The sequence below is a fragment of the Chiloscyllium punctatum genome, chromosome 22, assembly GCF_047496795.1.
Source record: "Chiloscyllium punctatum isolate Juve2018m chromosome 22, sChiPun1.3, whole genome shotgun sequence".
NCBI lineage: Eukaryota > Metazoa > Chordata > Chondrichthyes > Orectolobiformes > Hemiscylliidae > Chiloscyllium > Chiloscyllium punctatum.
The window spans coordinates 42,446,638-42,471,058 of NC_092760.1; the positions used below are offsets into that span (position 1 = coordinate 42,446,638).

The 24,421-nt window shown below is 43.2% G+C and overlaps 1 protein-coding gene across 10 annotated transcripts in view; it reads left to right on the plus strand.

Annotated features, from left to right (window-relative positions):
• The first annotated feature begins 205 nt into the window (after positions 1 to 205).
• The window catches only part of dagla (diacylglycerol lipase, alpha), a 357,270-nt gene continuing 333,054 nt past the window's right edge, over positions 206 to 24,421 (plus strand). For all 10 annotated transcript variants that reach the window (XM_072592163.1, XM_072592162.1, XM_072592161.1 and 7 more), the window contains exon 1: positions 206 to 440. The gene's annotated coding sequence lies outside the window, so the exon portion shown is untranslated. The remainder of the gene's footprint in view (positions 441 to 24,421) is intronic.

Here is a 24,421-nt window from a genome sequence, read left to right on the forward strand (position 1 = left end):
AATCCCTGATGATTAATGATGACAGTGCTTCCTCAGAGGAAACAAACCTGGTTATTGTGTAATTATTTCTGACTCATGTCATTCCAATTTGAGCAGCAAAAACACCGCCGCCGATTAACGTCCGCCGCCTACTGCAAACGCCGGGGCGCAGTCGCGAGCGTGACCAGTGCGCGTACCCGTCGTCCGTCCTCGTGCAACGACCTAAAACGCGCCCAAACGAGTGGCTCGGTCCCCAGCCCCAGCCCCGCCGAGCCGCGGCGCGCGCGCGCTCGGTTTTCAGGCGGCCCCGGCTTGCGCGTGCTCCCGCCGAATGGGCGGTGGCGCGCTCTCGCGATGCTTGGCCGCCGCTCCCGCGAGCCGGAGGGTACGACGGAGCCGCAGGCTGGAGGCAGTGATGAGCGGGTACGTTACCCCGGAGACTGAGACACTGCCCCTGCCAGGTAAGGAACATAGGGGGAGGAGAAACCATTAATGAACCGGACCGGGGATACCCAGCACTGGGTGGAGGCACTGCACCTTCAGTGTATGGAGCAGGGGCACGGTCTGTCCTGGAGGTGATGGAGCTGGGGCACGGTCTATCATTGGGCAGTTGGAGCAGGGGCACGGTCTGTCCTGGGGCAGATGGAGCTGGGGCACAGTCTGTCCTGGGGCAGATGGAGCTGGGGCACGGTCTGTCCAGGGGCAGATGGAGCAGGGGCACGGTCTGTCCAGGGGCAGATGGAGCTGGGGCACGGTCTGTCCTGGGGCAGATGGAGCTGGGGCACGGTCTGTCCAGGGGCAGATGGAGCAGGGGCACGGTCTGTCCAGGGGCAGATGGAGCTGGGGCACGGTCTGTCCAGGGGCAGATGGAGCTGGGGCACGGTCTGTCATTGGGCAGATGGAGCAAGAGCACGGTCTGTCATTGGGGCAGATGGAGCTGGGGCACGGTCTGTCCTGGGGCAGATGGAGCTGGGGCACGGTCTGTCCTGGAGCTGATGGAGCAGGGGCACAGTCTGTCATTGGGGCAGATGGAGCTGGGGCACGGTCTGTCCTGGGGCCGATGGAGCTGGGGCACGGTCTGTCCTGGAGCTGATAGAGCAGGGGCACGGTCTGTCATTGGGGCAGATGGAGCTGGGGCACGGTCTGTCCTGGGGCCGATGGAGCTGGGGCACGGTCTGTCCTGGAGCTGATAGAGCAGGGGCACGGTCTGTCATTTGGGCAGATGGAGCAAGGGCACGGTCTGTCATTGGGCAGATGGAGCTGGGGCACGGTCTGTCCTGGAGCTGATAGAGCAGGGGCACGGTCTGTCATTGGGCAGATGGAGCAGGGACACGGTCTGTCCTGGGGCTGAAGGAGCAAGAGCACGGTCTGTCATTGGGCAGATGGAGCAGGGGCACGGTCTGTCCTGGGGCTGATGGAACAAGAGCACGGTCTGTCATTGGGCAGATGGAGCATGGGCACGGTCTGTCATTGGGCCGATGGAGCAAGGGCACGGTCTGTCATTGGGCAGATGGAGCAGGGGCACGGTCTGTCCTGGGGCTGATGGTGCAAGAGCACGGTCTGTCATTGGGCAGATGGAGCAAGAGCACGGTCTGTCATTGGGCAGATGGAGCAAGAGCACGGTCTGACCTGGGACAGATGGAGCAAGAGCACGGTCTGTCATTGGGCAGATGGAGCAGGGGCACGGTCTGTCCTGGGGCTGATGGAGCAAGAGCACGGTCTGTCATTGGGCAGATGGAGCAGGGGCACGGTCTGTCATTGGGCAGATGGAGCAGGGGCATGGTCTGTCATTGGGCAGATGGAGCAGGAGCACGGTCTGTCCTGGGGCTGATGGAGCAAGGGCACGGTCTGTCATTGGGCAGATGGAGCAAGAGCACGGTCTGTCATTGGGCAGATGGAGCAAGGGCACGGTCTGTCCTGGGGCTGATGGAGCAAGAGCACGGTCTGTCATTGGGCAGATGGAGCAAGGGCACGGTCTGTCATTGGGCAGATGGAGCAGGAGCACGGTCTGTCATTGGGCAGATGGAGCAGGGGCATGGTCTGTCCTGGGGCTGAAGGAGCAAGAGCACGGTCTGTCATTGGGCAGATGGAGCAGGGGCACGGTCTGTCATTGGGCAGATGGAGCAAGGGCACGGTCTGTCATTGGGCAGATGGAGCAGGGGCACGGTCTGTCCTGGGGCTGATGGTGCAAGAGCACGGTCTGTCATTGGGCAGATGGAGCAAGAGCACGGTCTGTCATTGGGCAGATGGAGCAAGAGCACGGTCTGACCTGGGGCAGATGGAGCAAGGGCACGGTCTGTCATTGGGCAGATGGTGCAAGAGCACGGTCTGTCATTGGGCAGATGGAGCAGGGGCACGGTCTGTCCTGGGGCTGATGGTGCAAGAGCACGGTCTGTCATTGGGCAGATGGAGCAAGAGCACGGTCTGTCATTGGGCAGATGGAGCAAGAGCACGGTCTGTCATTGGGCAGATGGAGCAGGGGCACGGTCTGTCCTGGGGCTGATGGTGCAAGAGCACGGTCTGTCATTGGGCAGATGGAGCAGGGGCACGGTCTGTCATTGGGCAGATGGAGCAGGAGCACGGTCTGTCATTGGGCAGATGGAGCAGGGGCATGGTCTGTCATTGGGCAGATGGAGCAGGAGCACAGTCTGTCCTGGGGCTGATGGAGCAAGGGCACGGTCTGCCATTGGGCAGATGGAGCAAGGGCACGGTCTGCCATTGGGCAGATGGAGCAAGGGCACGGTCTGTCATTGGGCAGATGGAGCAAGGGCACGGTCTGTCATTGGGCAGATGGAGCAAGGGCACGGTCTGTCCTGGGGCAGATGGAGCAAGAGCACGGTCTGTCCTGGGGCTGATGGAGCAAGAGCACGGTCTGTCATTGCGCAGATGGAGCAGGGGCACGGTCTGTCGTGGGGTAAATGGAGCAGGGGCACGGTCTGTCTGGGGGCATTTGGAGCAGGGCCATGGTCTGGGGGCAGATGGTGCAGGGGCACAGTCTGTCGTGGGACTGATGGAGCAAGAGCACGGTCTGACCTGGGGCAGATGGAGCTGGGGCACGGTCTGTCATTGGGCAGATGGAGCTGGGGCACGGTCTGTCATTGGGCAGATGGAGCTGGGGCACGGTCTGTCATTGGGCAGATGGAGCTGGGGCACGGTCTGTCATTGGGCGGATGGAGCAGGGGCACGGTCTGTCGTGGGGCTGATGGAGCAAGAGCACGGTCTGACCTGGGACCGATGGAGCTGGGGCACGGTGTGTCCTGGGGCCGATGGAGCTGGGGCACGGTGTGTCCTGGGGCCGATGGAGCTGGGGCACGGTGTGTCCTGGGGCCGATGGAGCTGGGGCACGGTGTGTCCTGGGGCCGATGGAGCTGGGGCATGGTCTGGGGGCAGAGGCACTGTTTGTCGTGGGGTAAATGGAGCAGGGGTATGGTCTGTCCTGGGGCAGATGGAATACAGGCAGGGAATGGAGAAGGTTGAGCAGTTAAGGTTGCACCCGACCTTAAATTCACTTGGACGATCTCTGACATCTCCCTCCCCTTCCTGGACCTCTCCATCTCCATTTATGACGACCGACTTGACACGGACATTTTTTGCAAACCCACCGACTCCCACAGCTACCTGGATTACATCTCTTCCCACCCTACTTCTTGCAAAATGTCATCCTGTATTCCCAATTCCTCTGCCTCCGCCTCCGCCGTATCTGCTCCCAGGAGGACCAGTTCCACCACAGGACACCAGATGGCCTCCTTTTTTAGACGTTGCAATTTCCCTTCCCATGTGGTTGAAGATGCCCTCCAACGCATCTCCTCCACATCCCACACCTTCCCCCTCCAACCCCACCCCTCCAATCATAACAAGGATAGAACCCCCTCCCAGCTCTCACTTGCCACCCTACCAACCTTCGCATTAAATGCATCATCCACCGACATTTCCGCCACTTCCAAATGGACCCCACCAACAGGGATATATTTCCCTCCCCACCCCTTTCCGCTTTCCGCAAAGACCATTCCCTCCATGACTACCTGGTCAGGTCCACGCCCCCCAACAACCCACCCTCCCGTCCTGGCACCCTACCCTGCCACAGCAGGAATTGCAAAACCTGCGCCCACACCTCCTCCCTCACCACCATCCAAGACCCCAAAGGAGCCTTCCACATCCAAAGTTTTACCTGCACATCCACTAATGTCATTTATTGTATCTGTTGCTCCCGATGCGGTCTCTTCAACATTGGGGAGACAGGATGTCTCCTCGCAGAGCACTTCAGGGAACATCTCCGGGACACCCGCACCAATCAACCCCGCCACCCCGTGGCCCAACATTTCAACTCCTCCCACTCTGCCGAGGACGTGCAGGTCCTGGGCCTCCTCCACCACCGCTCCCTCACCACCTGCTGCCTGGAGGAAGAACGCCTAATCTTCCGCCTTGGAGCACTTCAACCCCAGGGCATCATTGTGGACTTCACCAGTTTCCTCATTTCCCCACCTTCCAACCTTCCAGCTTAGTACTGTCCTCACGACCTATCCTACCTGCCAATCACCCTTCTCACCTATCCGATTCACCCTCCCCATTGACCTATCACCTCCATCCCCATTCACCTATTGCACCTCTTGTACTCTTTGCTATCTTCTCCCCAGCACACCGCCGCCCCCCCCCCCATTATCTCTCCACCCTGCAGGCCCTCTGCCTCCTTTCCTGTTGAAGAGCTTTTGCCCGAAACGTGGATTTTCCTGGTTCTCAGATGCTGCCTGACCTGCTGTGCTTTTCCAGCACTGCTCTGATTTAAACTCTGGTTTCCAGTTTCTGCAGTCCTCACTTTTGCCGATGGGACAAATGACGCAAGAGCACGGTCTGTCCGGGGGCCGATGGAGCAGGAGCACGGTCTGTCCGGGGGCCAATGGAGCAGGGGCACGGTCTGTCCGGGGGCCGATGGAGCAAGGAACGGTCTGTCCTGGAGGGGCCACTGGAGCAGTGGTGCGGCGTGTGTTTGAGGGGCCACTGGAACAGGGGTGTGGCCTATGCAGAACAGGATGTGGGTGGTCTACTGAAGCAGGGCTGGTGGTGTAAATTGAACTGATGCATGCAGTGGGTAAATATCTCGACATTGTGAATTTTTGATATCTGTAAGTTTACATGGGAAAGCTCGTATGGAAGCAGTGTTTGGCCAAGTTGGTACGTAAGACAGAGTGCAAAGTTGGTGTCTGTAGGATAATTTCTGAACATTGGTGTGTTAAAAGATCTAGCATGTGGGGGCAGAGAAGCATACATTCCTCTAATGGGTCCTGTCTGGGGATTTGCAATGAACTAGATACAGGTTTCCTCTTGGAAAGCTTTGACTTAAATGGCTGTGTACCTGACATAATGAAAAGAATCAATACATATTGAGAAGATTCCAAATGATGGAATCTGTTTATTATTTCATCTAAAGGGTTTGCAATTGGAAATAGGCCAGAGATGGTATCTTCTTGGATGAGTCTCTTTTAAGATTTTAGTTGGCATGAATAAGGAGGACTGATGAGCCCAGATGTCAGCTCAAGTTATGTACCTAACTGTGATGAGTGTGTTTCTGACTAGGCAACCTAGCGGATCCCCAGGTTCAGTGTTCCTATTGCTCTGTATGCTGCAATCCAGTTTGTATTCTTGTCTGTGCAGTTGAATCTTTGGCACGAGCTGAGGGGTTGCTTCTTACCATTGAATTGAACATTGTATGTCATATGAGTATCCCAGATTTTACTAAGTTCTTTGTTTTCAAATCCACCTGCAGAAAAATATTTAAATCACTGTAAATGGAATAGCATGTGATTTTTCTTTTGCACTATTTGTGGTACGTGGCTAATGATCGAATGAATGTAGATGAACAAGATCAATATCTGGAGAGATGTAAGAAATCCTTTGGCAAAACTTAGGAAGGAAACATTGGTAGCATTCTTTTAAAGACTAATGTAATAGTCTGTGCAATTATTCTCCTTTTCCTCTTTTCTGTGCATACTGAAAAATTACAAGCTGTTGAATCAGACAAGGACCATAGAGTCTTTGTCTGAAAATCCCAGGCCAAAGCGTCTTCAGCTGCTACATTGGTTTCCCTCGATGATAAGTTCAGAAGTGGGGATGTGCAATCATCGACAATGTATATACCATTTGCAGCTCCTTGGGAACTGAGGCAGTCCATGTACAAATGCAGTGAGATCAGGACAATATCGAAGCTCAAGCTGACAAGTGGCAAGTAACATTTGTGCCACATAAATGCCAGGCTAAGACCACCTCCAGTAAGAGAATTTAACCACTGTCCCTTGATATTCAGTGGCGTTACGATCATTGAATATTCCACTATCAATATTCTGTGGGTTACCACTGACCAGAAACTCAATTGGATGAGGCAACAACAACATTAGCTACAACAGTAGGTCAGAGGCTAGGAAGAGTGCAGTGAGTAACTTGCCTCTTGACTCCCCAAAGCCTGTCTATTATCAAAGCAGAGTTCAGGAATGTTGCGTGGATGGATGCAGCTCCAACAACACTCAAGAAACTTGACACCATCCAGGACAAAACAGTCGGCTTGATTGGTACCATATCCACAAGCATCCACTCCATCCAGGGCTGACGTTCAGCAAGCACTGATGCTTCTATCTACATGATGCATTGCAGAAATTTGATAATGATCCTCAGACAGCAGCTTTCAGGCCCACAACCACCTCCATTTAGAAGGAAAAGGACCGCAAATACATGGGAACACCACCGTCCTGACTTTGAAATATTTTCTTGTTTTTTCAACGCACTGGGTCACAATCCTGGAATTCCCTGCCTAAGGGCACTGGGTTATCTACAGCAAATGGACTGCAGCAGTTCAAGACAACAGCTCACCACCACCTTCTCAGGTGCAACTGGGAATAATCAATAAATGCTGGCCAGCCAGTGACACCCACGTCCCACAACTGACTAAAACAACCTGACTGGGCAGGGGTGAGGGATTGCTGGAGAAGATTTGTATGATAAAAAAGAAATATGTACTGAAGTAATGCTTTACATATACATCTGTGGAAATGTTAGCCTGGTGCATATTAGTCTGATTTTGGTACTACTGAGAAACAAAAATTTGAATATCGTTAAATCATCTCTTGCTTCACCTGTTTCCATTGGGATTACCACAATGCTGGTTGATTACCCTTCTCCATCTTCTGTCAGTCACCTGTTCCTCAGCAGTCCACTGCTTTTAAGGCTCTTGTGACTACGTCTTTCCATCTGGCCTTGGGCCATATTCTTGGCAGTCTCATCTCCATTACTCATCGTGCCATATTTCCTTTTTCTCCCATACCATTTTAATCTCCACGCAATTGCTTTCTTCAATGCTCTGTCAATCTTCACTGACCCCATGATGTGCTGGGTCTGATTTTCTCCTTTCTAATTACTCCACAAATCCATCTCTGTCCTGTTAATATCCAGTTGTACTACTTCCTGATGTTTTCCAAGTTTCATATGCTTTTTGTGCAATCTAATTGAAACTATTTAGGTTGCTGCAAGAAAAACAAATTTAGTACAGTGTTTGAGTAACATTTGTATTTATGCACTGCGGTGAAACAGATTTTCGCCATCTGAAAGAATTGAGTTTGGATTTTGTAGAAAGAATTCCTGTTTTTGGAAAATGATGAATTTATTGATGCAAGAAAAATAGTTTAAGGTTTCAAAGAGGAATGGCTTAAATGCCAGATGTAGATACTCAAACCAGCTTGTGCCATGTACAAATTGCCTCGGGCAACTGTCTGTGTGGAGTTTCCACATTCTCCCAGTGTCTGTGTGGGTTTCCTCTGAGTGCTTTGGTTTCTTCCCACATTCCAAAGATGTGCAGGTAGGTGAATTGGTCGCTAAATTGCCCATAGTGTTCAGGCATATGTAGGTTAGGTGCATTAGTCAAGGGTAAATATAGGATAATAGAGTAGGGAATAGGGTCTGGGTGGGTTACTCTTCAGAGGGTCAGTGTGGACTTGTTGGGCTGAAGGGCCTGTTTCCACACTGTAGGGATTCTATGATTCAATGATTCTTCTATAAACAATGTTATAGAAAATCGTGCAATATAAATAATGGGGCCTATGGGAAAAATGGGCCTGGGGCAAAACACCAAAAAAAAGTAAAAATCGAAAAAAATAGGAGTTAGCCTAACACGAACGATCGTACAGTCTAAATAAATCTTTAAATCGTATATTTTAATGAAATAATACAGTAATCTTAACACATTAAATCACTGGCTACAGCAGCGTACCTTTCATGAAGCTCTTCACCAGAAAGCGCACGAGCCAACTGACCACGTGATGCTGACGTGGAAGTCCAGTCCTCCTCAAGATTCAACCCGGTTTGAAATAAAATTTGTTCTAAACGTAGACTACAATTCCTGGTTTCAAGCTAAATTTCAAGGCTTGCTGAGCTGATTATGTTCCTGTTTTTAATTGAACACACTAAATTTGCGTTTTGAAGACTGAGGACCCTGAGGCTGGGTTTTACTGTGCAGCTAGTGCTGGGGATAGAATTGTGTAACAGTGAATGGGAGTTCGCTTTAATAATAAAAAGTCCGTAATTCACAAATTGTGTTACCACAAAATCGTGTTTAGTAAATGTGTGTTAAAGGAGAGCTACCTATAGTTTAAAATTGTTGCCATTATGCATTTTTCAATGTTATTACTTCAAACCAGCTTTCAGTTTAAAGGATAAAGTTAGCAATGAAAACAGCTTGTTCCATTTGATTTTGTTACTTCATGCAGTGTAAATTCAAATGAGAATTGAGACTGCTGTTTCAGTGAGAAGCTACAGGTTGGTGACTTAGCAAGGGAGTGAATAGATCGCGTAAAACACTGAATTTAAAAGAAAATAGTCTCAATATTCAGTAAATATTGAATCTATGCTAATCAAAATTACAATTGATTTGCGGACTGAACTGTTAATGTTATTTTCAGAAAAATGTATTATTGACTTTGAAAGTTTTAAACTGCCTAATTTAGTGTAATTGGGGAATTTAGGACTTTTCGTGCATGCTTTGTTAATTAGGTAGCAAGTTTTGAAATACCAGTTAAGTAAGCAGAATCATTTTTGAAATTACTGAAATAGCAATGATTAGTCATTTAAGAAAAGTTGAATTTAGTTTTTGAACAAATTGAACTTTTGCTTAAAATTTGGCTTCACCTTTAGATTTTCATGTAGTTTTACACTTTTGTCATGTGCAGTCTAGTTATTGGAGTATTTTACAGTAAGGTTTTATAATATGGCTCATTGGAAAAAAATGTTTATTTAAAAATTATTTCTTGTGTTGATGAAAAATATCCATAACTCTTTCCTGATAACTTGACAAGTTTATGAAACGTATAACTGAGCTATAGATATTGTACTGGAAATTTGTACGTTTAATCTCATGTGCATGCTCTGATATAAATGCAAGTTATTTTTAAGGCATCTTTCATGGAAACATGTAAAGTAGGAGTAGGCCACTCAGCCCTTCAATCATGGCTGATTGTTCAACTCAATAGTTAGTTCCTGTATTTCCTCCGTAGTCTTTTGATCTCTTTAGCCCTCAAGTGCAATATTCAACTCCTCCCTTGAAATCATGTTTTGCCTCAACTGCTTTCAGTAATAGTGAGTTCCACTGGCTGGGTAAAGACACTTATTCTCATCTCAGCCCTAAATGGTATACCCCATTATTCTTAGACTGTGATCCCTAGTTCCTGACTCCTCTGCCATTGGGAACATCCTTCCTGCATCTACCCTGTCTAGTTTTGTTGGATTTGTATTGGTTTCTATGAGATTTCCTACCCCTCCCCCCACACAACTTATTCTTCTGAACTTCAGAATGTAAGCCTAACTGATTCCAATTCTCGTCGTATGTTAGTCCTGCCATCCCAGGAATAAATCTGGTAAACATTTGCTGTAATCCCTTTATAGCAAGAAAGTCCTTCCTCAGCTGAGGCCAAAGTTGCATACAACATCGAAATGTGGTCTCAGAAGGTCCTGGTTAATTGCAACAAGACATGCCTGCTCATATATTGTTTCGTTTCCGGTAATCCAGAATGCAAGGTTCATTTCCAAGTAACATGGACTACCTCAGTGGTGACCTTGTAATGACCTTTTGATTATTGTAAAAACCGATTTAGTTCAGTGATGTCCTTCAGGGAAGGAAATCTGTCATCCTTACCTGGTCTGGCTTACATTCTAACTGTCCTCTGAGACAATAAGGATTGACAATAAATTCTGACCTAGCTAGCAATGTCCATGTGCTATGAACAAATAATAATAAAAAAAATTCAAAATGTCTAATGGAATATTTACCTTTTCTAACCAGAGGAATTGAATACAAGGGAGTGTAGAGGTCATGTTTAAATCCTGCCTTAGATCGCACCTACAGTATAACAAGCAGTTCTGATTATAACAGCCTGCAATGAATATGTTGTTCTTGAGGAGTGCAGAGTAGATTCACTAGAAACAAGTTCTGGTTGCCGCACTTGGCAATTAGTCAGTCTATATTGTTTCCTGTTGCTGACATTGTGTGTCTGTCTTGTCAGCTTTCATTTACCACCCCTCTTCTGAGTCTTTATTATGTCTGCTTTACTCTGCGTCACATCCAGACCTCTGTTGGCCTCCACTCCTCCTAATCCCTTACCATCCTGTTTGCTGCCTCCTGTTCACTGACCCTCTTTATGCCCTCACTATTGTGTTTATTGCACCTCTACTGAGCCCTGGTTGCTTCTGATTTCTGATCGATTCTTCTGAGCACATGCTTGGCCTGAGTGATGACTGGTTCGGAGTTGGGAGTGTCTGGTAAAATGAGGCAGGAAACAAGATCCACAACAATGATGTGGAAGTGGAAGGAATCATGTGTGTACTGACAGGTGGATAGGGTGCATGTCGGTATGTGTAAATGATCTAGTGCAGCAACAGTGGAAAGGACAGCTTTACTGGAAGGATACCTGGATTCCAAACAATACATGAAGTATGAAACAAACAGTACCAGTTAGTAAAAAAACCCATAAAATCTGATTAGATGATTAGGTGTTCTGTTTTGTTGTTAAAGGGTGAACATTTCTTCGAATAGTGCAACTTCTACTGGTGATAGCGGATAGATTATTGAGACAGTAGTTAGAGAATTACAGAAATCTTCATTCTTGAAATTGAAACAAAATTCTAGAAATACTTGGGCCAGGCATTGTTTGTGGAGCGAGAAGCCCAGTTAATGTTTTAGGTTGATGAACATCCATCAGAGGTTCCTTTTTTTTTTGTTCCTGTGTTGGGAAGCCAACTTACATGGATCAAGATTGCGTGAAATTAGTTAAGTGCAAATGACCAATGGGGGTAAATAGCTATCAGTAAAAGAGGGAATAAGGTGAAACAGCAATTATTACCATTGATGTAGAAAGGAGAAGCAGTGCTTAGTACTCCAATTCATTTGAAGAAACGTATGATAACTCTAATAGTGTAGTTATGAAGCAGCAGAGTAGAATTGTCTTACTGTTCCAACAGTATTGTGTGGTGTGAGGCTGGGAGGGGGTATATAATTAATTGAGCAATGAAAAGTGTACATACCAGGATTTGAAGATTTACACAATAAAGTAAAGTAGCAGAGGAATTTCTCCTGTTATTGCAGCATGCTTGAAGCAGCTATGGCTTCATTAAAACATGCTTTCTGTAATAAAATAAAGTTTGTTCCCATGAATATGCTAGCTTCTTATTCCTTTAAATTTTGCAGGATTTAAGTTTGAATTGTCACTTGCAGACACATATTAAACCACAATATTTTAAAAGCTTATTACCTTTATTTAACAGAAAGTTTGCTGTGTATAGCTAGTGATTAGTCTGAAAAATAATCTTTGTAATTTGCTATCTGTAAAGTTGAGTATAAACAGTGAATTTGAGAGAGAATGTGTGATCCTGTGGTGAAGCATTAGAGGGGGACAAAAACCTTCTTTTGCTTTGATTTTATTTAGAGGGAAGAGGAGGATTCCATTCATAATTTTTTGTTTCTCTAGAGTGAAGCGTCTGTCAGGCCATTCTTATTTCCAGGCTTAGATGTCTTTAACAAATCTGGGATCACTGAAAGTATAAAAGTACTGGTTACAAGTGCCTGGAAACACAACTCACTGTTTATCCCTGTCTCATTCTTTCTTTGCTGAGAACCCTATCTTATGTTTTGTTGATTATGGACCTGTTTACAACTACAGTGGAACAATCATTATGCTTTTCTGGTTCTGCACCAAAATGCTGATTCACAAAGCTAGGAGACCAAAAACCTGTTTTTTGCTATTTGTATTTACATGAATGATTAGATTAGATTAGATTAGATTAGATTACTTACCTTTTTTACTTACTTACCTTATTACTTACCTTATTTACCTTTTCCTTTTCTTGAAAAATAAATACTCTTAATATTTTCTGCTGTTGTTAATGATTTTCTTAAAAATTCCCAATGCAAAATTATCTGAAACAAAATCATGTTTTCTGTTCGCTTTGTATCATGCAGCAAACAAAAGGGACTTCAATGCTTGTAGAACATGGGGTAAAACGAAAAGGAGATTTGCACCATTTTGCTGTTTGTCATCTTCATAATCTTCTGCCTTAATTATTTAATACAATTCAACAAAATGGGAACTATTGATCAAGATAAGCAGCAATCTGCATTTTGGTTCGAAGCTCCAGAAATCATTGTTACCCCTATTTGTAAGTTTTGTTGATCCATTTTTTCTGATTTAGGTTGTGATTTGATGGGCTTGTGAAAATATATTCAGTAACCTATTAGCTTTGTTTAGAGTACATGTGACTTGTCTACTGAATTTCATTATACTTGCCAAGAAACTAACTACAGCTGCTCAAAGTGTAGACCAGAAATTTTAACTAACAATCTTGGCCTCTAGTGTGGCTGATTGTTGCAAAAATCTGTGCAAAACGTATTTGTCATTGATATTTAATCTTTTAGATTCGATTCCCAATGCAAATGCTGGAAATCCGAAATGAAAGCAGAAAATACTTGAAATATTCAGAATTTCAGGAATTATCTGGAGAGAATCAAAGTTAACATTTTCAGGTTGAAGATCATGTTTTAATGAAGGGTCATTAACCAGAGACATTAGCTTTTTTTCTTTCCACAGATGGTGTCAGGTTTGTTGAGTAATTCCAAAACTTTTTGTAGTTTTAATTTTCAAATCAGGCAAAGGCCATGAATTCATTTTTTTTTTGTCAAAATATTAGTGACTTCTCCGGATATTCCTTGGCCAGACAGTAATAGCTAGAACATATTATTTCCAGACAGTGAAGTGAAAAGTTTGAACTATACATCATGTGATATGAGTTTGACAGGAAACATCCCATGCCCCTTTTGCTGATTTTGTTAGCATCATGTTCCATCTACGTATAGTATTAACTGAAGTTTTTAAAAAAATTTCACATAGAGGAGACATTACACCACTGTTAAAAGTTGTAAAGCATTAGGAGGTAGTGTCTTGAAGCAGTTGTGTGGAATCTGGGCTCTGAAATTGGGGGTGGCGAGCTCACCAGAGGAATGGAAGGATATTTGGGAGAACGTAAGGAAAATTTCGATTTGCAGTCGGGTGCAGGCTACGCAATTGAAGGTACTCCGCAGGTTTATTTGGCATTGGAGCAGCTTGCAAAATTTAAGACAGGAGCATCTCTAGTGCATTCCAAATGTAAAATAGATACAGGTACTCTTATTCATTTCTTGTGCCACAAGCTTCGTAGGTATTGGGGCGCTATAGCGAGTGTTTTGAAAGGGGTCTTGGGAACCGAGGTCAAGGTAGATCCGGTGTCCCACCTCTTGGGTTTGCCAAATCTTCCCTGTTTGGACAGAATTTGTTTAGTATTCTTTCATTTTGTCTGAGGAAGAACATTCTGATGAGCTAGGTGTCGAAAAATCACCCAGGTTTCTCTGGGTGAGGTAGGTTAGTTATGGAGCATATCCCCACGGACTTCCTTACAAGTATGGTGCACCAGAAAATTGAACTTTTTTAATAGGATGTGGCGCAGACCTATCGGCTATATTGGTTAGGGCCTTTGTGTAGGAACGCTGTGTCTGGTGGCCCAGGGGCCCCTGGGAGGAAGAATTCTGAACAAATATGGATATGCTAGCTGATGCTCCCAGTGATGGGGAGCTTTGGTGGGAGTGCGCTGAGTGCTGTAACTTAACGTAATTTAATTTAATTTGCCTTGGTTTAACTCAGTTTAATTTAGTTTGTTTTTGTTTTAATTTAGTTATTTATTGAATTGTAGTTTGTGTAGAGTTTCCTTTCTCCTAGATTGTTTGTGGAATAGAGAAGTAGTTTGTTTATGGTTATAGTTGTTATATTGCAAGATTGTTCTATTATTTTGTTGAAATTTTATATTTTTGTAAAAAAATAAAAATCATCTTCTCAAAAAATATTTTTAAAATTTTGTAAAGCATATTGTGAAAGAAGGGGGGTGGTTTCATACTTTCTTTTCAAGCAGGCGTTTCCCTGTTAATGCCATATTTTAATCTGCAAACAGCAATTAAACTTGTTGTTTCAAGTATTTTTTGCTTGAAGTCATTAAATGTTGTGTCTTCATACTTCTCTAATTTAGCATTATGGCCTGATGGTATAAAATATTATTATCATAAGATAGTGTAACTCCATGGTTAGGAATATGGAGCAAACAACGTTAAAATGTTTCTGTACCTACTAGAGCATGTGATAATGAAGTGATATCAAGACACCTATCATAATGAAAGAGAAAAGAAAAAACTTCGCAAGAGCTTCAAATGTGACATCATTTTAATTTTTGTTATGCTTCTGATTGAGTCAGGAAAGATAACTAGTACCTAGGAGAGCTCCCTGTACACATGATCTATCTGTAGACCTGAGTAAGGAAATAGGGATATCGCTTCATGTGAAGGATCTACTCATTTCTGATCTAATCTGGTATTAAATTGTTTGGTGAAAAATCAATGACAATAATACAAAATTTATTAGATGGTGGGTGGTTGGGAGCTGAAATGTTCTGCCTGAGAATTGTGGTGTGACAGATTAATTAATTCTGCATGAATGAATTGTTAAATTGTTTGAAGAAAAATATGCAGGTCTATGAGGGAAGGTGAGGGAATGGAACCAGGTGTGTTGCTGCTGCAGAGTATTGTCATGAACACAATACAGTGAATGGCTTCTGTGCTATTACCATCAAACAATTCTATGGACACAGGAGTCGGGTGAAAGAACAAAGAGAAGGTTGCAAAAGTGTGGAAACAGGAAAAAATTAAAGAATAAGAGTTGGTGGTACAAGGGCAAAGGAAGTGCTAATGGGATATCTTTTTAAAATTTATTCAGTCATGGATGAGAGTGTTGCTGGCCTAGCCAGCATTTATCACCCATTCCTAATTGCCTAGTGGACAGTTCAGGGTCAACCACATTGCAGTGGGTCTGGAGTCACAAGTAGGCCAGACCCGGTATGGATGGCAGTTTCCTTCCCTAAAGGACATTAAAGAACTATAATCCAATAATCAACATTGGATTATATGGTCATTGTTCGACTCTTAATTTTCATTGAATTCAGATTCCACCATCTGCTATGGCAACATTTGAACCTGGGATCCCCAGAACATTGCCTGGGTCGTTGGATTAACATTCCACTGGTAATACCACTAGGCTATTGCCCGCCCCTTCCCATAGAAAGGAAACACAAAGCCATAAGGTCCGTAAAATAAAGGAAAACTCATGATCTTGTTGCTTGTGAAAGAAATTTTAAATTTAAGATGGAAATGTTGCTTCACTGTGGTTGAGTGTTTGTTAAAGGACATTTCCAGGAAAAGAGTTGAGTCCATCTGTTTGTTGTTTACGATAAACAGAAGGAATTTTGGGTGGTACTAAATGGTTGTTTCTATTGATTGGGGAATTAATAAAAAGTAGATTCGCAATTATTAAGGGAAAGATGACTGGGAAGTTAAATATTTTCAGATTTAGAAACACAATGTTTTACCACAATTGGCTATTCAGGCAGAGACAGTAAGTTTAATTTGAATTTTTTCAGTGATCAAAAATAGAGGATGATATTAGGTAAATTCTATGTGATTTAGAACATGCTCAGTTGAAGAGTTAGCACTGATATGGGCAATTCCCAGCAAATATCTTTTGTGTTGCTATTCTAGAATGTAAGAAGCTGACTTCAAAGAGTTATAATGGATATAATGTATAGAGATATAGTGGTCAGCAAAGAAGGGGGATCTATTTGTAAGCTGTTGAGACATACGATGTCAAGATGCTCTAAGTGTTGGAGGTACAAAGCTACCATTCATCAGAGTAAGAAGAGTGTTTTCTTTATGATAAGGTAGGTGATTATAGAGGGATAAAAAGGCTTTGTGGTGATTTCAATCCGCCGAATATAAAATTATGAATGGTGCAATTGACTTACATGGTAATGTATCCCCTTTTGCTTCGGGAGTCTTGAGTTGTGGCAATGTGCACTTTTTAAATGCAATTGTCGCCTGGAACTATGGATAGGGATTGTAGTAATTCTAACATTCTGTTCATCACATAGAGTCATACAGCACGGAAACTGACCCGTCGGTCCAACCAGTCCATGCTGAACATAGTCCCAACTAAACTAGTTCCACCTGCTTGCTCTTGCCCCACTTGCCTCCATGGCTGACAGGAATCCCTCTTGCACTCGATCTGCCAATGGCAGTTGTTGAAATGCTTTGTGGATTATTAATCTATTTGGCCACATTTTGAGTAAACCTTCCTTTACCATCAAGTGCTGGAGTGGGACTCAAATCCTAAGCTTCTGGCTTTGAAGCAGGCATGCCACCCACTCACCACAAGACTGCCCAAATTTACATAGTGCAGGCTATTCAAAATAACTCATGACTGTCTCTTTATCAAAAGATGTAAAGTTTTGTTTATGTGTATGCTCATAGTTTTTGCAATTGTTTTGAAGCCAGAAACCATAGCATAATGCAATATCAATCCTCTATTGTTTTCCCATTCAGTCACCATGCAAATTGCTACCTGATTTGAACTCTGGCTTTTCATTAGAACAGAAATGTACACCACCTTTTTTTTTGGCGTATTATTCTCAGTATTGTTGCATTGATCATATTAAAGTGCCTCTTTTTACTTTAATACTAGACTTTTGTAACTGACTTTTAACCTCTGATGGATATACTTGACATGGACCCCTTTGTTGTATAAATGAAAAGTAATTTGTGCCAGAAGCAAATATTTCCTGCTGAGACTGAACTGGGGAAAAATGAGGGATTTTTAGCATACAATCCTGTGACACGTGTAAGTTTTCCATAGCAGTTAATAGGGTCTGAGTTCACTTGTGAATTTAAAATTCTTGTTAGAAATGTGAGTAAGTTCAGGCAGAGTCCATGTTGAATATTTATTGATGCTATATTAGAAAGACTGTAAAAATGACTTTTTGTAGAAGGCAGTACAATAGCAGAATGTGTTACATTATCATTTGACAGTGTAGCAGATTCCATTTTTAGGTATGAACTAAATTGTGATTCTTCAGATTTTCAGCAGTTGTAATACTTCTATATTCTGTTAAAAAAAATTATACTAATTCTTAGACTGCGATCTATTTAACTTGGCATGGTTAAAATTATCTGGAGCCTTCAAGCATGCCTTCTTTTTCTTGTTCAAATTAAGCAATCAATGTTCTTAAACTTTCTCTGGTTCCACTTTTTATTTTAAAAAAAGATCAGCCCTTCCAGAGTGTTAGGTCAGGTTGGGGAGGTTGTTGGGTTTGGGAGGGTAGGTGAAGCTAATTACTTGGTGTGTGTCAGGAGAAATGTTAGCCTTCATTGCATGAGGAATTGAATATTAAAATAAGGATTTCATACTTCAGTTATACACAACATTGGTGAGAACACATTGCTCAAACTGTGCACAGTTTTGGTCTCTTTATTTAAGGAACGATGCCATTGAATTGGAGGTGGTTCAGAGGAATCTTACTAGATCAATAGCTGGAACAAGCAGGTTGGAAAGATTGGCCAGACAGGAATTGAATATTTTGATATGAAAGTAGATAAATTGTTGTTAGGCAAGGGAATCAAAAAGATTTGCAACACAGATAGATCAGCCATCTTAGTGTATGGCAGAGAAGGCTTGAAGGACCAAATGTCCTACTTCTAATTATAATTTGTATTTTTTTGCATGAAAAAGGAGGGATAGGACTGCTTCAGTCTACAAAGAGGGATGACATATGTTGGCAGAGGGTGTGGCTGAGGTATCAAATGAATGCTTTACATTAGTCAGTTTAGTCACAAAGATAATCTGCCCAGGAAATGATGAAAAAAGGAGTAATTTGCATGTCAGAAGGGTTCAAAATTGATAGGAAGTATTGGATAGACAGTCTATACTTAAAATCAACGAGGTAAAAACAATGACTGCAGATGCTGGATTAGTGGTGCTGGGAGAGCACAGCAGTTCAGGCAGCATGCAAGGAGCTTCGAAATCCACGTTTCGGGCAAAAGCCCTTCATCAGGAATAAAGGCCTCCTAGGCTTTACAAGGGGTGTTAGGAATACAAGAGCAAGGAGCTTAAACTGAACTTTTTGGGGCACTAGTTCAGAGTCAGCTGGAGTGTAATATCTACTTCTGGGTGTCTCACTTGAGGGAGGATATGAAGACACTAGTGGGAGTGCAGAAAAGATTTGTGGGGATGGCTCCAGAGATGAGAAGCTTCAGTGGTGACAATAAGTTGGAGAAGTTCCGGGTTCGATTCCACCCTCTGGCTGTGTGGAGTTTGCACGTTCTCTCTGTGTTTGTGTGGGCTTCCTCCCACAATCTGAAGATATTCAGGTTAGGTGGGTTAGCTATAGGAAATGCAGGGTTATGGCGATTAGGGTAGCAGTTGTGTCTGGGTGGGATGCTGTTCAGAGTGTCGGTGTGGACTTGATAGGCAGAATGGCCTGCTTCCACATTGCAGGGTTTCTGTGATTCAAAGTTAGAGCAGTCTCCCTTGAGTAAAGAAATTGGAAAGGAGATTTGTTAACATTTTCAAAATCGCAAGGGCTCTGGACAGAATAGATGGAAAGAAACTGTTCCCGCTTGCGAAAAAATTGAGAATGAGAGGGCACAGATTTAATTAAGGTTGTAAGCTTGATTGCTGAGCTGGAAGGTTTGTTCTTAGATGTTTCATCACCATGCTTGCTAACATCATCAGTGAGCCTCCATTGAAGGGCTGGTGTACTGTCCCGCATTCTATTTGTGTGTCTTGATTTGTTGTGGTAGGTGGCATCACTTCCGGTTCTTTCTCTGAGAGGTTGGAAAATGGGGTCCAAATTGATGTTTGTTAATAGTGTTCTGGTTTGAATGCCAAGCCTCTAGGAATTCCCATGTGTCTTTGTTTAGCCTGTCCCAGGATGGGTGGGTTGTCTGTGTGTAAGGATACTAGTGACAGTTGGTCTTGTCTTTTGGTGGCTAGTTTCCTGCCATTCTGTCCGATGTAATGTTTGTTGCAGTCCTTGCAGAGTATTTTGTATATGATGTTTGTCCTACTGTTGCTGGTACTTTAGTTTCTTTAGATTCATCAAGCATTGTTTGTGGGCTAACCTGATGCCACAGGATTGGAGTAGTCTGGTCATCATCTCAGAGAGTCTAGTTGTGTTATGTCATCTTGTTTAGATTTGTAGTGTAAAATTTGGTGGACTGCTTATCGGGTACCCATTGTTCTTGAATGCATTGTATAGGTGTTTTTCTTCAGCATTTCATAGTTTCTGGATGCTGCAGTGTGTTGTGGCTCATTTAAATAATGTCCTGATGCAACCTGATGCGGGTGTTCAGATGATTGCTCCTGTAATTGAGTATCTGGTCTGTGTGTGAAGCTTTCCTGTAGATGCTGGTCTGTAGCTCTCCATTGGCTTTTTGTCCTCCTGTGACATCTAGGAAGGGGGATCGATTGTTGTTTTCTTTTCTTTGGTGACTTTTATACCTGTAAAGATGGGTGTTTGTGGGTTTCTTCTAATTTGTTGCGTTTCGTAACGATAAAGGTGTCATCCATATAATGGATCCAAAGCTGATGCTGGATCGTGAGGAGGGCTGTTTTGCATAATTGTTTCTGCCAAGATTTCTGACGGTGATTCCATGGGTGTCCCATTGGTTTGTTTGTAGGTCTTGTCGTTGAAGGTTAAGTAAACTGTCCCCTTGGCATCATGGTAGCCCACAAACTTGCAACACTGAAACAACTCTTGATGAATCTAAAGGACCCTGTACCAGCAACCAGCAGAATGAATGTCATATACAAAATACCCTGCAAGGATCTCAACTCACATTACATCAGGCAGACTGGCAGGAAACTAGCCACCAGGATACACTAGCACCAACTAGCCATCAAAAGACACGGCCAACTATCATTTGTATCCTTATACACAAACAATGAGGGACAGCAGTTCAACTGGGACAATACATCCATCCTGGGGACAGAGACAAAGATATGCATGGGAATTCCTAGAGGCCCAGCATTTAAATCAGGTCTTCTTCAACAAACATCGATTTGGACTCCATTTACCAACCCCTCAGAAAAAAAACCGGAAGTGATATCACCCAACACAACAGACCAAGACACACACATAGAAAGTAGGACAGTACAACAGCGCTTCACCGGAGGCTCACTGATGATGTTACCTAGCATGGTGATGACACATCTGAGAACAAACCTTCCACCTCAGCAAGCAAACCTTAACCTGAACCACAACCTGAGCAACACATCTTCTGAAAAAATCGCATACTGGTTAATGTAGTTGCTAAAAGAAGTGGAATTGGGAAAACCTTTTTCATGCTGGCAGTGGTGAAGCTCTGGAATGTACTTTCTCGGTGTGTGGTGCAAGCAGGTTCAGTTGAAATTAGACTGCATATTTAAAAAGAAAATGCAGGATTATGGGGGGAAAGATGAAGATTGACACTGTGGTATAGGCACAATGATCTAAATTGTTTTTAAGGTCATTTCTGGTATTGTCTGTACGCTTGTCGAATTCCGATCCTTCCTTTTTCCTCCTGCTGTCGCTGTTTAGCTGGCCTTCCACTCCACTGGCTGTAACTGATGACCTATGTTGAATCGTTCCTTTCCTGCTGCTATAAATGACAGCTTGGCATTATCCTCCTTGCTGCTGTAGATGATGGCTGGCTTGCTTCCATCACTAGTTTTCTGGTCTGATTCAGGAGCCCAGTTTTTTGTTATAGATTTCACCAACATTGTGGACTGCTTTATTCCTTTCCTGCAACACTCTGCATTAATGGTAAGCAAAAGAAGAGAAAATAGAAAAGAAGAAACACTTGAAAAAGTGATAAGGAGAAGAAATACATTGAACCAAGTTGGGGGATTATGGTGTTGATATATATAAAGGGGTTTGTTCCTTATTTTGTAAATTTTTGGTGGGGCAAGTTGAAAAAGTGGCTTGATTTTACTGGGTTCTTTTAACTGGCAGTTGTAGATCCCTCTTTTTCTTGCATTTTTGCTCGATGAAAAGTAAGCTTATGTAATTTCCTGCCTCATCAAAAATTTTGATAACTTGATTTAAATCCCCAACCTCCCTTCTGACCTTGTTGCAGTAAAGGATTGCGAGCCTCCCCTATCACATTTTTATGTTCACAGAAAGCATGAGTGCAGTGTCTGAAGAAGATGAAAAATTAAGAAAGGGGAAAGAGAGCTATGATATAGAAGTACAGGGGAAACTTGCGAAGAAGCTGAGTAGGAACCCAAAAAGGTGTGGGTAGGAATGGGGAAGGGAACTGCAAAGAACTAGCAGTCCTAGATGTGAACTAGATGTGAATCAAAGAAAACCTTATGCAATAATGGACAAATATGTTTTATCTTGGCGGTTAAGATTTTTATATGCTGAAATACAGCTCAGCCAAATTTCAAACATAAATTCAAGATATAGAAACGTTATAGAAGTTTAAGCAAGAGGTAATTGGTGTGAGATGTTCATGAATGAGTGGTGCTTCTGCTTCACCAGTTTGAAGTATTTGGAAACATGCCAGATGCATTTTCTTATGCTTAGGCAGAACTTGTATTCAAGAAACAAACTTTTGGTGATGGTCATATTGCTTTTGAGGTAGCTTATTCTTTGGAAGAATTGGCAATCTGGTGGCTCAGTCATTTGCCATAGGCTTGAATAACCACTTTTAAAGAGGGATAGAAATGAAGTAACTAACTGGCAACGTTCTTTAGCATTCCACAGCAGTATGGAGATTAAAGTAATTTGTCCTTAGCGTTCAAACACATTAGAGATTGCATAAAATGTGATGCCATTGCTGTAGCTGCTGCTGAAAATGGCTACCATCTGTCTTATTGAAAAATGTGGCACTAGAAAATATGCAGCAGGTCAGACAGCATCCGAGGAGTAAGAGAGTCGATGTTTTGGGCATAAGCCTTTCATGGGGAAGGGAGCTGAGAGATAAATAGGGTGGGGCATGGGGGAAGGTCAGTGGGATAGCGGGAGGTGGATGCAGCTAGGAGGTGATTGTGATATGTCAGTCGGGAGGATGGAGTAGATAGGTGGGAAGGAAAATAGACAGGTAGGTCAGGTCAAGAGGGCAGTGTCAAGTTGGTGGTTGGATCTGGGATGAGGTGGGGGGTGGGGAGATTTGGAAACCGTTGAAGTCAATGTTGATGTCGTGTGGTCTCCCCACCTTATCCCAGTTCCAACTCTCCAACTCAGCACTGCTCTCTTGACCTAACCTACCTGTCCATCTTCCTTCCCACCTATCTGCTCAATTTGATACAATAATTAACTTTTTTATTTAGCCTTAGCTCATGCAGATTTCTCAAAGTCTTGTGTTGTCGCTAGGATAATCTTTCCTGAAAATGATTAAATGTCTCGTTAAAAGTTTGTCACTGCAAGTCTACTGTCCTATCTTTTAACCTAGCTTTCGAGTTCACTTCAGCTAGCTCTGCCTTAGTTACTTTTACTTAATTTTAAGACATCAGTCTTTGACCCACATGCATTCACTTCAAACTGATGTGAAATTCCATGTCGAGATCGGTATCTCCTGATCGCTTTTGTCTCATTTGCAATATAAGTTCTAGAATAATTGACTGCCTGGATGGCTGTAAGAAATCCTGAGTACAGTTTATATTGTCATTTTCCAGATTACTTTTGTCAATCTGTCACACTTGATGAGTAGATCACTGGTAATCAAAGCTCACTACTCCATTAGTTGTCACAAATGTATAAATGGTCAATTGAATCACCAGGATGGTTAATTTGCCTACCTTCTCAGACAAAATGTAAAGACCATATCTTTTTATTTTTCTGCATTTTTGATTGTGAACTGAAATGAGAAAAGGACTGTTATAAAATCCACGGATTATGGAAAGCATTGCTGCACTTAAGAACAGGTTAGTGACGTTCATTGTCATTACTTTTATATTGCTGCTTGTGGAGGAAGGTTAGTTACAAATGAGCTCCTGCCAGAGAATGTGTGTAAGTGAGACTTGGTTGGCAACAGATACCTAATTGGTCTGTGGAATGGTGATTAGTAGTTGATGAGAGGGCTATATGATTGGCTTCTCGGTAGCTGAACAATTTGTGGATTTAAGCAGAAGCCTTCAGAGCTCTGAAAGGTGAGGTGATGTCTCCCAAGGAAAACAAGTCTGAAAAAAGCTAGTTTGTCCTCCCTCACAAGTTGCTGTGGCTTTTAATCAGTAGCTGCGACTTTGCACATTGTGAAGTACTCACTCTGTGCATCCTGCAAGCAATTGGTACCTGGAGAAGAGAGCTTAATGGACAGCAATTCCTGGCAAACAAAACATGCACACCCTATGGATAGCAAACATGGCAACAATGCTTTCTTTTCTATCTGTAGGGGGTTAGAGGTTAGAGTTTTAACTAGTAGAGTTATATGCCAGTAGTTCATTGTTTACCTGTATCTAAGATCTATTAATTGTAATAAATAGTAATTCTTGTTACGTACAAAATTGTCCATGCTTTCTGTCAACCTAAATCGATAAAGACAGATACATTGGGAAATTTTGCAAACTTTGATAAAATTTTTAACTTTGGCGATGACTCACTTGATTTCCAGTCCACTATCCCCGTGGGCTGTGACAAAAAGAAGTTCACATCAAGTTTTGTTAATAAACAAAGGAAAAATCTTATTTTTAAAGACAAACTTGTGTTTTAACAAATAGAAAAATCAGTTATTGACTGTAGTTATGCAAAGAAACAGGATCCCTTTAAATCCAAACACACACATTCATTCACAAATAAAACAGTTGATACAGCCAGCTCTGCAGAAATATCATGGGTGGAAAACATAGTCTAAAAGGAGTATTTATAAAAAAAAGTTGTTGCATACCTGTTCCCTTAAAGAGATGAAATACCAATTTTAAATGTTTCATCAAAAGGCTGACAAGGCATAAAGCAGAAATAAAGTACATTCATTCACTCATTAATTCATTATGCGGGATTTATACAATTTGTCATTTCAGTTTTCAAACTATTC